Below are 16,568 nucleotides of genomic sequence, written 5' to 3' on the forward strand. Positions count from 1 at the left end.
AAGGCTGCCCCACGGAAGCGGTAGGTTGGAGCAATATTTGTGCATACTTGGTAATATTTATTACAGTTTATTGCAGTCTATTGTTTTCGAAAGGCATGTGATGACAACAGAGCAGCAGGAATGTTCTAGGAGTGATCGTTAAGGGAGAATGCATATGCCAGAGCGGTCCTTCTATGCTGAAGTGGAGGCTCATTAGTTTCTACATTAAGGGCGGTTATGGGAATGTTCGGAATGCGCCTGCTACAAGGAGCAGTTGTGCACTGGGTGCAATTGTTTTAACCGTAGTAGAACGTTATTTCGGGCTGGTTGGTTAATCTCAGTATAAGGTAGGATTGCGCGAGTTAGACAGGACAGGAGACAGGTGTCGTTTTCGTTTTTATATCTACTGCCTTGTCTTACTCGCGCAGTCATACTTTCTATAGTTCTACCCGCAAGGTCACCCATGAAAAATGGATCTATAGATAAAAGCGAAGCGTGCAATTGAGCGATAAATATGAAAAGCAGAATTCCGGTCGAAGGCGCAACGTTGGTGTTATAGCACTGAGTAATTAGGTCGAGACGATTTAAATTTAAAGGGTAAGTGAAGAGGTTTTAGAATTTGCCGCGTTTAAAGGGGTCGAATGTGTGAAACTCGCAGGTGAAGCATGCGAAGTAATTTTGAGCCTGGGATTGAAATGGTGACGTAATCACAGAATAAAGCCGCATCAGTGTTCTGGCTTCTTTGCAGTGCGCAGCGACGTGCAGATGCTGCAATGATGACGTCACGTAGGGCGGCGCTGCTGTTGTTTCAAGGAAGCAAACCGACGCCACTAAAGGCTAAGCCCCCGAAGCATTGTTTGGTGATGTTTGAAAACGCGTGGCAGCGGATGTCTAGAATTTCGGCTGCAGTGACGTCATCACGAGTTTCTCCGCACTTCTTCTACGCAGTGAGGAGAAGCCTGACTCTCATCGCGGTTTTAATCGGCAATTACGTCACTATTTTAAATGCTACCGCAACACTACTTGGAAAGCTTTACTTACAACCTTCATAGATTCGACTTATTAAAGAAACCTCAAATTAAACAAAAACATTTCACCTTTCGATGTGTTGTGAGGCAGGAAAGATATTTTTTTTTGTTGTCAAATTCAGGGCAAAGATTTCAGATTTCGAAGTTAGTACAGTTCCATCGAGATAACTTGGTAGGTTTGCCTGCACACGTCGCTTCACAGCGAAAAGGGTAGCTACTCTTTTCGTGTTGAACATTTTGAACGATTTTTTTTTCGGCCCAAGTCGGCAATTTGTTTACTGACATATGCATTTGCCTTCAATAAGTTGTTATGCTCCAAGAAGAACATGCAATTTACCTTCGTCTATAGAAAGTAAATATGTAGGCAGAAATCAACTTTGTCACCTACAAGCTAAAAGGGGCGCGAAGCGGACAAGGTGAACAGGCCGAGTATTAGGTGGCAACTATACTTTATTCTTTTTCCTACCGCGTGGCTCCAGCAGGGGGCGCCAGCGGGCGTCGCGAGCAAAGGCAGCGCAGCAGCGATAATGGCGATAGCGCTGCTATAAATGCATGTTGCACTTTGATATTACTGATGAGACAGAACTCATTTTAATCATTAAATTGTTGTACTTAAGACACAACCCTGTGGTCTCTCATTCTCCTGGAAGAAACTTTTCGACATGCTGCGTCCACCCACAGTTGGAGCGTGCGGTTCGTAAGGAAGTCGATTCGACACTAAAACAGTCTCCTACGAATGTCTCAATCATCCAAGTCGCGTATGATGATTGATGCTAAACCTCTAAGTAATTTCATAAACTTTTTCAAGGTCATAGAAGACCATGGGAAATTGTTGATTATGCATAACGCCTCGCATACTGCGCGTTCAAAACGAACGAGATAGTCGGCTGCAGAATACCCCCTTCTAAATCCACGCTGATGAATATTGATTACCTTATGGGATTTGAGGCCGAATGTAAACCTAGGATTTGAGTCACTTTCAACTGGTTTTGCAAGAGTACCCGCGACAGCGATCGGTCTGTAAATGCTAGGAGGAGTTCGCTATTTTCAAGGTTTTATAAAGGGGATGAAAACGGTTTGTTACCCTTCACTGCGTACCTTGCCTATTCCACATATGTAATTGAACACCATTACAAGTGCAAGTACAGCGACTTCAGAGAGGAGGCAGCATGGCGTAGCTGTTTTTGTTTTAATTTTATTTATGCATTTAGGACATGAAATGCAAAACAACTTTTTGGACCCATAGTAGAAAAGGCTAGTAGCGGGTCCGATAAAAAATTTGTTCAATATGCGGCATAGGCAACAAAGTTATTCAACAAAATATTCGAAGAAATACTCAACGAAGTAAACACTTTAACAGTACAGTACAGAGCTTAGGTTAGGGAGTGCAACTTGAAGAAAAAAAATACACACATAGGTACACAGAAAAATATATGCCTGCAAGAGCACCACAAACGTAATAAACCAGGCATTAGTAAAGACAAAGAACCTTCATTAGTTATTGTGCAGAAATCTATTTAGAACAGGAGTAAGTTCGGAAGATTGCTTGAAATCATTAGGCAGTTCGTTCCATATTAGAGCGCCGCTGAACTGCAATAACCTTTTCCGATATAAGTTGGGGTATGTAGGTAAGTCAAAGCTGTGGCTTGTTCCTGGTATTTATTTTGTGATAATGTAAACGTAATGTAAGAAATAATTTACAGATCATGAATGCCTTCTTCCGCAAACGAGAGAACATGGTGATGATAGTGAATTTTTATGGCGCAAGGGCATCTGCGGCCAAATAGCGCTATGCACAAGGTATATTCGTTTGCTACAGAGTGGTTAGGAAAAGTAGCCACCCTGTATACGCAATGCCTTATTACCTTGAGCGCTAACATTATCTTAATTCATAAGAAAGGAGACACCAAGGCTTGAAATTTTGAATTACAGGCCGATAAGTTTACTGTTCGTTGCCTGCAAGATATTCACTATAAGGTAATCTCTAATAGAGCCAGGGCAACCTTAGACTTCAGTCAACCAAATTATCAGGCCAGCTTTCGTAAAGGATATTCAACAATGGATCATATTAACACTATCAATCAGGTAGTAGAGAACTGCGCAGAATATAACCAACCCAAATATATATAGCCTTCATTGACTATGAGAAAGCATTTGACGCAGTAGAAACCTCAGCACTCATGCAGGCATTGCGGAATTAGGGTGTAGACGAGCCTTATGTGAAAATACTGGAAGGTTTCTGTCCATAGCAACTGCACAGATACCATAGTACTCCATAAAGTCAGCAATAAAATTTCAATAAGTACGGGCGTCAAGCAGGGAGGCACTATCTCGCCAATGCTTTTGATCGCCTCCTTACAGGAGGAACTCGGAGGCCTGGATTGGGAACAGTTGGGGATAAGAGTTAATGGAGAATACCTAAATAATCTGCGATTCGCTGATGACATTGCCTTGCTGAGTCACTCAGGAGGTGAACTGCAAATCATGATCAATGAGCAAATCATGAGCAGAACGGTTGGTCTAAAAATTAACATGCAGAAAACCAAAGTAATGTTCAACAGTCTAGCAAGGGAACAGCAGTTCACAAATGGCAGCGAGGGCCTGGAAGTGGTAAAGAAATACGTCTACTTAGGGAAAGTAGTGACAGCTGATCCGGATCATGAGAGGGAAATAACTAGAAGGATAAGAATGGGGTGGAGCGCCTATGGCAGGTTCTCTCAGATCATGAATGGCAGTTTACCAATTTTCCTCTAGAGAAAGGTATATAACAGCTGTATCTTAGCTGTACTAACCTACGGGGCAGAAACGTGGAGGCTAACGGAAAGGGTTCAGCTCAAGTTAAGGACAACGCAGCGAGCTATGGAAAGAAAAATGACAGGTGTAACGTTAAGCGACCAGAAGTGAGCAGAGCGGGTGACGGAACAAACGTTTGTTAATGCTATCTTAGACGAAATAAAGAGGAAGAAATGGGCTTGGGCAGGGCATGTAATGCGAAGGCAAGATAACCGCTGGTCTTTGAGGGTGACGGAATGAATTCCAAGAGAAGGCAAGCGTAGCAGGGGCGGCAGAAAGTTAGGTGGGCGGATGCGATTAAGAAGTTTGCGGGAATACGCTGGGCGCAGCTAGGAAAGGACAGGGTTCATTGGAGAGACATTTAGAGGCCTTTTCCCTGCAGTGGGTGCAGTCAGGCTGATGATGATGACGATGAAGCGTGTTCAGAGAGAATGGTTCATTCGTTTGTATAATAGTACGAATAGTATAAATGATCACGTCCATGTGTTGTCAGTTTACCTTCAGATATTACTTCAGCTTTTTGGCGCGAAAGTACTACTTCCTTAGCAAAGCTGGAAAACCGAAGTTTTGTGTGAAGCCTCAACCTTTGGCCTTTGACGGAGCTGCTCTGTCAACGCGCAAAATCGCCACTCCCCCCTCCGCGCGGCTGCCGATAGCGGCTGACGATACGATCTTGCATGAGGTTGCTTTTGAGGAGGCGCTGCCTCAAGTGCTCTCGCACGTCCTACTCTTAAGTAAAAAAAACTGCCATTTTTTTTTGTGTAAGACAACAGCGCTATAGTTCTGCTCTAAAAGGTCCTAAACTCGTTAATGCTTCATAACTTACTTTGGGCGGGCCGAGTACAGACGTGTTAAAGACTGTGGCGTCCCAAGTCCCCATCATTTGCATTGTAATGGTACCCCTAAGGAAACTGCAAAGTGGCTAGAAAATCGCAGTCCACGGAGTAGTGTAATATTCATGTCGTTTTGATATTGCTCGCAGAACTTGTATATGAAATAAAATCATAGCGCGATCATTCATAGCCTTGGGGGTAAGGCCATGAACAGTAGTTATCACTAGGTGGACACTGCAGGCAATCGACCTATGTTAGCACACTTGCAAATACAACATTTGATTTTTTTTCGCATATTGTATTAACAGAAGATAAGCTTTAGATGAACAGTGAGGTCAATACCATGCAGATTTTGGTCGTAGTAAAAATCGATTCTACGGCTTTTCCCGGCTATATTGAAGTTGGCCTGCGAGCAAAAGACGCTTTTATCGCTGATGAAATTGTATTTAAAATTTACCCGTCCCCTTACTTAAGCTTATGACATGTTCACATAACATTTTCACAGAACAGGCCTCCGTGATCAACGTTTAGTAGTGGGTGAAGGCGCAGCCCAGCCTCTAGGATCCGCTCATAAAAAACTATTTCGGAGCCTCGTAGCTTACTTGCGAAATTGGCCGACAATGGTATCACCTGTATTTCATTCCTTGGCTCTCTATTATATTAATAAATGGGTATAGGTTTGAATGGGTCAGCAAATATGATTATGGTACATTTGGTTTGGCTTCAAACGTTTAATTTCCCAAAGCAACTCAGGCTATGGGGGGCCGCCGTAGTGGAGGGCTTCTGACAGTTTCGACCTCCGGGGGCTCTTTGACGTCCCCTGACGTCGCACAGGACACGCGCTTTTAGCATTTCGATTCCATTGAAATGCCCCCGCCGCGGCCGTTATCAAACCCGCGTCTTTCGGGTCAGCCGCCGAGCACCATAACCACTGAGCCACCGCGGCGCCCGATAGTTCGTTATGCCTTTTGGTATCTCCCATATTCTTTAAAGATGCATTTAACGCCTACAGAGCCTCAATACAGCTGCATAGTTACAGAATAGTGTGCTATTTCTCCTTTCGATACAAATTTCTTAGTGTTTAATTAACGTAATTGCCAGACGAATGTCAGGAAACTGAAGTAAATGAGCTGTTTGTTGAGACAATCTTCGTGACTACCTTAAAGAGCGTTTAGAATATTACACACAACCTTACTGCACGCCTAATAAACCTCGGTAAATTAAAAAGCGTCGTATAGTACGACATGAAGCAACAAAAGCAGATATGGGCGAATTTTCAGAAAATTTGACATGACAGTCGAATAGTTGTTTATTCGACATTCGCTTCAATCCGAATTCAAGCATTCGACCGTACCGAATTATTCGAAGTTCCCAAATACTTCCACATATTCAGTGAAGCAGAGTGGCAGTGCAAGTCCACCCATTCAGCCACCAGTACGTTAATCACTGTCGGCATTATAGTCGCTGCGATAACTACAATTACTGTCGAAAAGTACAATTCAATGTTTACGGGGATAAAAGACGTGCCGAACGGGCATTGAGCGCTGAAAACGTATCACGCATGACAGGATGACAGATAAATCAGTGGTGCTTTGGTACTCCTCGGCAAATGTGAGGATTTAGGCAAAAGGTTTGCTTGCAGCGAGAACAGCAGGGCTTGCACAAGATTTCATCAGTGCAGGCCCGACGCACAGTGCAACAGTACAGCGACGGCTGTTTTCTATACCGTATACTCCAGCGCACGCCACAAAATTAGACGTCAAGATGCCGCCGAAAATGTGGACGGCTACGCGTCAGAAACTGCCTACATCAGTAAGTGTATAGTAGGCTGCCCGAGTATCCGTACATCTGTTCTTTATTAAAGGCGGGTTATTTCATAGCGCCACTAATGGGGTAGCATAAAACGGTATCCTGGACGAGCGTTGCCCAGATGTTATCCCATAGGTAGAGCTATAAAGTAATCCGTCTTTAGACATGAGCCAACAAGACCCAAAACGAACGCTTCTTAACTCTTCTCTGTCACTAAATGTGCCTTTCGATTCTTGCTACTCAATGAAGTGAGATTATTCATCAGCAAGCAATTTGGAGCAGCGGGCAGGATGGTACATGCCGAGTAACTTCCGTTCACGAGAACCTCTAACTGTTTGGCAATCGCTTTTTGACACAACACGTGTTAAGCACTCGTAGCAATCTATTAACATATGTAAGCATCATTTTCCAGTCTGTATTAGGTAATGACACTCAAATAGTACAGGCACTGTGTTTAAGTTCGTATGTTAGCATCTGTAGCCGAAACAACATGGGGATGGTTGATATATACGTTATACTGCAGTAAATACTGCACTTGTCTGTCTATTCCTTATCATTAACTTTATCGTGCCCTGCAGGGACATTATTTTAAAATTACTACTCACACTGCGGGGTCAATGCTTTGAGCGATTCGCTTCTAAATAATTTGCCGAATATCAATATTGCGCTTCGACCTTGGAATTCAACTATTCGTCCATGCGGACGCCGCGGCGGCTGAGTGGTTATGACGCTTGGCTGCTGATCCCGGCCGCGGCAGTCGAATTTCGATGGAGGCGAAATTCTAGAGACCCGCGTACTGTGCGATGTCAGTGCACGTTAAAGAACCCCAGGTGGTCGAAATTTACGGAGCCCTTCACTACGGCGTCCCTCATAGCCTGAGTCGCTTTGGGAAGTTAAACCACCATAAACCATAAACCAAACCTATTCGTCCATGCCTAGACAATAGTTGTCAGTAGTTGGCAATACTTAATGTTGGACACGAATAGACTTATACACGCGCAAGATAACAATCTTTGGGAAGAAGCACAAATAAAACTTCCAGCAGCTTAACAACAGGATTGAATTGATATACTATGCTTTTTTCTCTTCTTTCCTTTCTTTCGTTCTTTCTTCCTTTCGTTCTCTCTTTCTTTCTTGCTGTAATTTACTCTTTTTCTCAAGCTGAAGAGTTCGGTGTGTGTTGTCGTTACCGTTTTTGGTGAAAGGAGTTACAGTTTCCCCTTTGTTGCCTCTTGAAGGACGGGAATTCGAAGCGCTCTAGGAGAATGTTTTTCTTAGCGTCTCATTAGTTTTAAAAATTAAAGACGTAGGATCTGAAGCTGTCAAAAGCAAAATAGTATAGCTCGTGTAAAAATCACTGTTCCTGATGATCCATAAATCACTGAGAAAATACAAAAAAGAGGTCCCGGGACGTTTTCTAGTCTCATGTATGCCAAATCGGCGTATCTAGGGCCTTTCACTTTGCTAGGTGAGCCTTTGGCTATCGTTCTTCAACTTCAACTGCAGAACTAGTAGCGCTTAATCTTCACGCACTCCTAATTTATGCCAACTTCGGCAACGCCGCAGAAAAAAAAAACTACCAAAATCGACTAAGAAGAAACAAAAAACCGCTCTTCCCTCAGTTCAATACCCTAGTTAGCCATATTTTATCCCACACCGAGCATCCGTCCACTATTCAGAAAACAATAAGCAATAACGAAAAGAAGGATACAAGAAAAATGACACTTTTCAATATCACCAGGCTGCCCAAAAATTCAATAATCTCAGGGAATAGCTATAAATAACGTTGAAGATTCCAGCATTTTCCCAAGTGGGCTGTAGGAGATGAAAGCACTCACCGGCTGTCGATCGTTGTGGAGCGGAGGTCTCACAAAAGCCAAGACGCATGAAAAATTGAATCGAAACCAAAAAACGAATAGCCTGCAGTGTGCAGGAGACCAATGAAAGGAATGAATTTTAAACGAACTTTCCAAAAGAAAATTTTCAGCAGTAAGAGCGCTGTTTACATCGACATGACGGTCACTATTAGTGCCCACAGTCAGTAATGGAAAGCGAACAAGTTCGGCACCGCTTTTAGCAGCGAATGACTTGGGTGTCGTAGGGAGAGCAGAAATGGGACCAACAACACGGTTTAACTACTCTTCAGAAATGATAAGGTCGGAAACTGAAGGCTGGATAAGGCCGCGATAGCTTTTAACGATTTCTTGTTCTTGCTGAAAGACGCCGCCATGCAGCCTTAACACTTTTTTTGGGGCGAGAAGTTACCAGCTCTATCTCGAATGATAGCCGCCACGTAGCCAGTACTCGCCAGCCAATGATAGCAAATGATTCTGTATTGCTGGAGATTGTCCTATTTACTTTTGCGCCTTGTCTCCTTATTCAGCGCGACCGAGGGCAGAGGGAACTTCCGTTCTTCGACCACCGCCAAGCACAGGTGTTGCTATTGCTGCCGCCGAGATGTTCAGTTATTTGCGGGCGCAGGTGAACTGTTTGAAGAGTTTGTTCATGAGCCGTTTCAGTCTGCTCGTCCGTTGTCGACGGCATCGCTGCTATCACATGGCAATCAGTTGACAGATGAGACTCTAAAATGCTCAAAAGAAAATATTTTTCTTGGAAAGACGTTATTCCTAGAAGAGGTAAGAATATTTGCCAACTCCTCACCCTTATATGTCGCAACAGAAACGTCGGAAACCAAGAAAAGGACACCTTATAATGAGGGAAGGATTTCCAGCTGATAAGAAAACACGGAAAGATCAAGCAATAGCGAAAGAACTTAAGAAAAAATTGACTGTTATAGGAAACAAGAATTTTAAGAAAAGAACGTACAGCAAAGGGAAGGCAAAGGCAAAAAACCCAAACTGAGCACGAGCTGAAGCTCTGCGAAAAAAGGGTTAAAAAAAAAACTCAATAGAAACAATTCTGCACGTCGGGAAGTTCGTCCAGCTGAGTTTGCCACTCCAACCACACGATCCGACATTGTTAAAAAATGTCAGCAATGTCGGGGCTCCGTGCCGAGGCCTGCCATTGCATGAGCAGCGAATGTCCGGACCCCGTAGAATATCTGTTACGGGTCCAATTGGACTTACTTTTGGAAATGTGGCGGAGAGTTTGAAGGATGCTTCACTCCCGCCCCCGGTTGGCTCGGTATTGCACTGCCTCCGGGATCGGCCTTGTCTTTAGCGCGTCTTTACTATCTTGTCTTTTTTGCCCCGCCGCGGTGGCTCAGTGGTTAGCGCGCTCGACTACTGATCCGGAGTTCCCGGGTTCGAACCCGACCGCGGCGGCTGCGTTTTTATGGAGGAAAAACGCTAAGGCGCCCGTGTCCTGTGCGATGTCAGTGCACGTTAAAGATCCCCAGGTGGTCGAAATTATTCCGGAGCCCTCCACTACGGCACCTCTTTTTTCCTTTCTTCTTTCACTCCCTCCTTTATCCCTTCCCTTACGGCGCGGTTCAGGTGTCCAACAGATACTGCGCCATTTCCTTTCCCCAGAAACCAATTATTATTATTATTATCTTGTCTTTCTATCCCATCCTTCAACTCTCCTACTATCTGCACGTGGTAGCGATTGTGGCTCGGGTAGAGCCTGTGAGCAGGCCTGTGCACTTTCCTTTTCTTTCTTCCTGGCAACAACAGACTCCAACCACACAGCGTGAAAAGAGGACGAATGCGATGGTGACCGCAAAGAAAGGAGCAGTCAAGAAAATTTCCACGCTTGCGGTCACGGCGCTGGCTGCGCAATGCAATGGAAACGACAGATGTGAGAAAAACGTCGACTCTCTTAAGTGGTCAAGAAGTTCGGATATCACTCAGAAACGTATACCCATGACTGTAAGCAAAGAAAGGTGAGCTGAAGGGTGTAGGGGATTAAAAGGAAAGCCAGCCGTCATGATTTTTCTCCGACGAGATGAGAACTGGGAACAATATATATGCCTTGAGAAAGTCTGACCCACTTGAAGTAAAGCTAGGAGACGCAAAGACCACGCAAAGAGTGAGCGGTCATGACCGCAGCGTCTAAACGGAGAACAAAGAAACTGAGAGGACAGCTAAGAGAAAATAAATCCAAATAAGTCTTCCCAAGAGCACCTAGGTATCAAAATAGGGAATACTGAAACGATGAAAAATGATAGAAGCCCTATACATATAGTATACAAGGGTGAGGGCTTCGCAAATTTTCTTACCTTCTCTAGGAGTAACGTCTGCCCAAGAAAAAAAATTTCTTTTGAGCATTTTAGAGTCTCATCTGCCAACTAATTGTCACGTGATAGCAGCGACGCCATCGACAACGGACGAGCAGACTGAAGCGGTTCATGAACGAACTCTTTATACAGTTCACCTGCGCCCGCAAATAACTGGACAAATCGGCGGCAGCAATAGCAATAACTGTGCTCTGCGGTCGTCGAAGAACGGAAGTTCCCTCTGCCCTCGGTCGCGCTGAATAAGGAGACAAGGCGCAAAAGTTAATAGGACAATGTCCAGCAATACACAATCATTTGCGATCATTGGCTGGCGAGTACTGGCTACGTGGCTGCTATCATTCGAGATAGAGCTGGTAACTTCTCGCCCCAAAAAAGTGTTAAGGCTGCACAGCGGCGACTTTCGACAAGAACAAGAAATCGTTAAAAGCTATCGCGGCCTTATCCAGCCTTCAGTTTCCGACCTTATCATTTCTGAAGAGTAGTTAAACCGTGTTGTTGGTCCCATTTCTGCTCTCCCTACGACACCCAAGTCATTCGCTGCTACAAGCGGTGCCGAACTTGTTCGCTTTCCATTACTGACTGTGGGCACTAATAGTGACCGTCATGTCGATGTAAACAGCGCTCTTACTGCTGAAAATTTTCTTTTGGAAAGTTCGTTTAAAATTCATTCCTTTCATTGGTCTCCTGCACACTGCAGGCTATTCTTTTTTTGGTTTCGATTCAATTTTTCATACGTCTTGGCTTTTGTGTGACCTCCGCTCCACAACGATCGACAGCCGGTGAGTGCTTTCATCTCCTACAGCCCACTTGGGAAAATGCTGGAATCTTCAGCGTTATTTATAATAGCTATTCCCTGAGATTACCGAATTTTTGGGCAGCCTGGTGGTCTTGAAAAGTGTCTTCTTTTCTTGTATCCTTCTTTCCGTTATTGATAATGTTTTCTGAATAGTGGACGGATGCTCGTTCTCGGATAAAATATGGCTAACTAGGGTATTGAACTGAGGGAAGAGCGGTTTTCTGTTTCTTCTTAATCGATTTTGGTAGTTTTTTTTTTCTGCGGCGTTTCCGAAGTAGGCATAAATTAGGAGTGCGTGAAGATTAAGCGCTACTAGTTCTGCACTTGAAGTTGAAGAACGATAGCCAAAGGCTCACCTAGCAAAGCGAAAGGCCCTAGATAACGCCGATTTGGCATACATGAGACTAGAAAACGTCCCAGGACCTCTTCTTTTTGTATTTTGTCAATGATTTATGGACCATCAGGAACAGTGATTTTTACACGAGCGATACTATTTTGCTTTTGACAACTTCAGATCCTACGTCTTTAATTTTTAAAACTAATGACACGCTAAGAAAAACATTATCCTAGAGCGCTTCGAATTCCAGTCCTTCAAGAGGTAACAAAGCGGAAGCTGTTACTCCTGTGCACAAAAACGGTAACGACCACACACACCTAACTCATCTTGAGAAAAAGAGGAAATTTCAGCAAGAAAGAAAGAGAGAAAGAACAGAAGGGAGGGAGGGAGGGAAAAAGCATAGTGTGCCTTTCCAATTAGTCCTGTTATTTATCTGCTTGAAGTTTTTGTTCTTGTTCCCAAAAATTGTTATCTTGCGCACGTGTAAGTCTATTCTTATCCAACATTAAGTGTTGCCAACTACTGTCAACTATTGTCTAGTCATGGACGAATAGTTGAATTCTAAGGTCGAAGCGGAATGTTGATATTCGGCAAATTTTTTAGAAGCGAATGCCTCGAAATTCATATCCCTGCAGGGATCGATAAAGAGTAATGATAACGAAGAGAAAGAGAAGTGCAATATTTTCTGCAGTATAACGTATATATCTACAATCGCCATATTGTTTCGGTTGCAGATACTAACATACCAACTTAAACACAGTGCCTGTACTATTTGAGTGCCATTACCTCATACAGAGACTGGAAAATGAAGCTTAAATATGTTAATAGATTGTTATGAGTGCTTATCACGTGTTGCGTCAGAAAGTGATTGCCAAACAAAGGTTCTCGCGAACGGAAGTTACGCGACATGTACTGTCCTGCCCGCTGCTCCAAATTACTCGCTGATGAATAATCTCACTTCTTCATTGAGTGGCAAGAATCGAAAGGCGCATTTAGGCAACCTTGGCAAAAGGTAGCTAACAGCGATGCTTCCACAGGGCCGTTTTTTTTCTCTAAGTGACAGAGAAGTGTTTAGAAGCGTCCGTTCTGGGTCTTGTTGGCTCATGTTTAAAGACGGATTACTTTATAGCTCTACCTATGGGACCGCATCTGGACACCGCTCGTCCAGAATACCGTTTTATGCTGCCCCATTAGTGGCGCTATGAAATAACCCGTCGTACAGATGTACGGCTACTCGGGCAGCAGACTATACACTTACTGATGTAGGCAGTTACTGTCTCGTAGCCGTCCACATTTCCAGCTTCATCTCGATGTCAATTTTTTGTGGCGTGCGCTGAAGTTTACGTTTTAGGAAATAGCTGTCGCTTTACTGTTGCACTGTGCGTGCGGCCTCCAGTGATGAAATCTTGTGTAAGCTCTTCTGTTCTCGTTGCAAGCAAACCTTTTGCCTAAATCCTCACATTTACCAACGAGTACCAAAGCACCACTGATTTATTTATCTGTCATCCTGTCATCCGTGATACGTTTTCAGCGCTCAACGCCCGTTCGGCACATCTTTTATCCCCGTAAACATTGGACAGTACTTTTTGACAGTAATTGTAATTAATGTGACAATTATAATGCCGACAGCAATTAATGTACTTCTGGGTGAATGGGTGGACTTGCATAGCCACTCTGCTTCACTGAAAATGTGAAATTATTTGGGAACGTAGAATAATTCGGTACGGTCAAATGCTTGAATTCGGATTGAAGCGAATGTCGAATAAACAACTATTCGACTGGCATGTCAAATTTTCCGAAAACTCGCCCATTCCTAGTTTTTACCGCTTCATGTCGTGCTGTACGACGCTTTGTAACTTAACCGAGTTTTATTAGACGTGAAGTAAGGTCGTGTGTAATATTCTAAACTTTCTTTAAGGTAGTCATGTAGACCGTCGCGTCAAGCAGCTCATTGACTTTAGTTTTCTGAGATTTGCCTAATGTCAAGATAGGGAATACTGAAACGATGGAAAATGATAGAAGCCCTTCCAAGCAGCACCATTAAACAAGATCTATAGGGCCCAAAGGTGGATATTAAAAAGCGGAATGAGAAGTATGCCACAAATGGCGAACTTATTTTATTAAAATTTCAGGCTAAAGTGTTCCTGCGGCGGAGAAATTGCCAGCAGTAATTGCAAGGTTAATCCTCGCTAATAGCCAGTCGCAACTTCTAACTCTCCCGCAAATTGACAGGAGGCAATGAAATTGCGTTCATCTGGGCATCTTGGAGGATTCATCCGTGCCAATATGATTTGGATGCGCAAGGCATGGGCATCACAGTCAGAAAAGCCGCAGTTCACAGCATGTGTGGAGCAGTCGCTTGCGACAGGACGCCAAAGGGCAAGGTGTTTGGTGAGGCGGGGTGGAGCTGCAGTGATCTGTGAACAGAGGCACCAGACTGCGGGTCAGATCTGTACAATGCGGAACCACAAGCGGCGCAGCGCTCACTGGAGTCACGGGCACGGGATAGTGGCTGATGCTTCTGGTCGAATACGTCACGGAAGTCGAGCGTGGCCGTGACACATGTCGCACTCACCATCAGCTGGATCCACTTTTGCAACTGGTTTCATTCTGAGTGAAAGTTGAGCAGTTCGTCCATTGTATAAGTCGTTTTTGGGAGTAAGGGCTCACAGCTCGTTGCATCCTGTGGGCTGGAGACCCCCTCCTGCAATTCTCCGCGTGTTGAGGCGGTCTGTACCCGGGCTTGCGGCTGGTGTCGCCACTCTTGCTGGAACATCAACCAGACGTTATCCTTCATATCCAGCGCTACCTGGAAAAGGGCGACCTGCACCGCCTCCGGGCCGGCAGCCGCATTCTCCGTATTGATGGCGATGTAATGAAAAGAACTGTCCTGGGCCACGTAGATACAGGCGGTAGCCAGGGCATTGCTGGTGTCTTGCGAGATGAAGGAAATGTGATAAACCGGATGGTGGAACAGTGGCTCCCCGGTCTTTTCGTCGCGTATCTTGATTCCTTGGAGGGAGACGGACAGCTGGACCCTCTGCTTGTGCTGTTGGCATGCGCGCACAGCCTCCATGAGTCGGCCCATGGTATCCTTGCACAACTGGTGGACGCGGGTGAAGTGGTATTCCCTGCCTGCGAGTGAGCTTGGCCCGGAAGAGAACCCCTCCCTCTCGAACCCGGTCGGGTCGCCGCAAAGCTGATTGCTTGGTCTGTGCTAGGCTGCGGCGGCGGTTGAACCTGCGGTAGATGGCAAACAACGTCGAGAAACGACTGCTCATGGCGTCCTCCGGTTAGGCTTTCTTCTTCTTTGTCTTCCTCGCAGAGCCGTGGAGCATCGCGGTTAACTTCCGACTTCTTCCTCATTTTTTTTTGCAGCTATGTCAAAATTACCGTTATGGAGGCGTGGCTCTGGGTAGAGACACTAGAGACTGGTACACTATTTCTCCAAACTGGCCCTTTCATTGTTGAACTGTTCATGAGCAATAGCATGCATATTGTCAAGAAATCGCGCAAAGCGAATAGGCCAGGTGAGCGGAGTGCTGCGAGCGCTGTTAGACAAGGCACGTAACCAGGGGATTTTATTTCAAGAGGAACGCAAGGTAATTTATTCCAGCTAAGGGGGGAGGGGAGGGTGCTCAGGGCGCCCTTTTGGTGCGTGTTTGCTACAGACAGCTCTTAAGTGAGATGCTTAAATGCGCAGACTTCACACGACGGAAAAAAAGAAGCTGATCACTTTATGACATAAAGGCGACGTCATTATCACCTGAAAAGAGAAGTATAGAGAATAAAATTAGCACCAAGATTAGCCCTCGCAGACTCGTGAACATAACTTGAAAGGCACCATGCATCCAGAGGGCCCAGCAACGAAACAGTCATATCAATATAACCCATTTTAGAGCATTTAGGACGGTTTATGAGGCAACGTTATTGGCTATGGAATTGCAGAGTACTTTCAAATGCTGGCTGAACTATACAGGAACCACATCATTCAGGAGCAGAGTTACAGGCTTCCTGAATAAGCACAAAATTATCGAGGTTTAAGACAAGCCTGCAGTGTAAGCAGTACTGCACTCAATGGACTATTGAACAACTCAATAATGAGGCGGCTTTTCCTCGTCAAAAGACCCACTGCGAGCCATACACGCTTCGCCGATCGTGATGAACCTGCTAACCTCTATTTGCGAGGAGCAGCGTGACAACGCTGTGAGGGGCTATCGTCTTTCATCTGCCTCCAATTGCATTGGCACGTTAGCATGCTGATGAGAACCGCCGATGCCGCTTCTTTCTTGTGTTTTATCCGACTATAGCAGTGGACTTATCAAAAGTCGGGGTTCTCAGTGTGCAACGTGGCGCTTATTGAGAATCACTAAAGAGAATAAAAAGATAATACTGATGAACTGTTCTTACGCCGCAAAATGAAATCAATTCAGGACCCATTCAATCTGTCTGTGTATAAAGAATCAAACAAATCGCGAACGGCTTCAAGATGTTTAGAGAAAATGTTTATAGAGAGGACGCGGTGAATTAGATTACATCAGTGACAGCTGAGTCATGTAGGCGTTACAGGAGGGTAATCTCCGTGAATAGAGAAGTAGCAGAGGACAGCAGAACAGAAATGAGCTTAGAACTGACCAATCTTAACAAGAAAAACGCTAAATCCATGAGCAACTGCAGGGATAGACGAAATTCCAGTCAGGCTGATTAATGCACTTGATATCACCAGCAAGCAGACGTTGTTAAAAGCTTTGAAAACAGTCATAACAAATAAGCAAATTACGGATAGCTGGCCACA

The sequence above is a fragment of the Amblyomma americanum genome, chromosome 4, assembly GCF_052857255.1.
Source record: "Amblyomma americanum isolate KBUSLIRL-KWMA chromosome 4, ASM5285725v1, whole genome shotgun sequence".
Taxonomy (NCBI): domain Eukaryota; kingdom Metazoa; phylum Arthropoda; class Arachnida; order Ixodida; family Ixodidae; genus Amblyomma; species Amblyomma americanum.